The following is a 583-nucleotide window of genomic DNA, read 5'->3' on the forward strand; positions in this document are numbered from 1 at the left end:
TCCTTACCGTGGCTCGCAGCCTCGCAGCTGCCGCCTCCTTCTCCTCCCCCCACCTTCTCCTTCGCCTTCCTCCTCCTCCTCCTCCTCCTCCTCCTCCTCACCCCTCGGCCGCCGCGCAGGATGATGCCATCTCACCGCGGCAGCGGCGGCTCGCCCACAGCAACCCCCCTCCCGCCGCCGCGGCGCGCCCCCAACGGCCGAGCCAGCCTCGTGTGCGCGCCCCGGGCACGGGCTGCGGGAACCGTGGCGGAGCCGCCGCCGCCCGGGCGTCAGGGCCCGCTCGGGGCCCGGCAGTGCGCGGCGGCACTGGGAGGGACGGAGGGAGGAAAGGAGAAGGGAGGCTCCGAGCCGAGGCTCTCCGGAGGGGGACAGGGCTTCTGCCGAGCGCCTGCCCCGGGCTGAACCAAGTCGGGCGGCGCGGCGGGGAGACGAGCAGAGCCGAGCCGAGCGGGGCGGGGAGGAGGAGCCGCGGGTTGGGGCGGGCGGTGCTGCCCCCTGAGGTGGGGCGCCCCGGGAAGGGGCTCCGCCGCGGCCGGGGGGATGCCGCCTGGTGGAGCGCGGCCCCTGCTCCCTGATGGGGACG

General features: G+C 77.4%; 1 protein-coding gene across 9 annotated transcripts in view; it reads right to left on the reverse strand.

Moving 5' to 3' along the window:
* WWP1 (WW domain containing E3 ubiquitin protein ligase 1) overlaps positions 1 to 440 on the reverse strand; it is a 62,357-nt gene extending 61,917 nt beyond the window's left edge. For 2 of the 9 annotated variants that reach the window (XM_083823382.1, XM_083823379.1), the window contains exon 1: positions 8 to 440. The gene's annotated coding sequence lies outside the window, so the exon portion shown is untranslated. The remainder of the gene's footprint in view (positions 1 to 7) is intronic. The other 7 variants (XM_083823385.1, XM_083823380.1, XM_083823383.1 and 4 more) reach the window with 5 other exon arrangements.
* Positions 441 to 583: the final 143 nt, after the last annotated feature.

This window comes from Anser anser (assembly GCF_964211835.1).
Source record: "Anser anser genome assembly, chromosome: 2".
NCBI lineage: Eukaryota > Metazoa > Chordata > Aves > Anseriformes > Anatidae > Anser > Anser anser.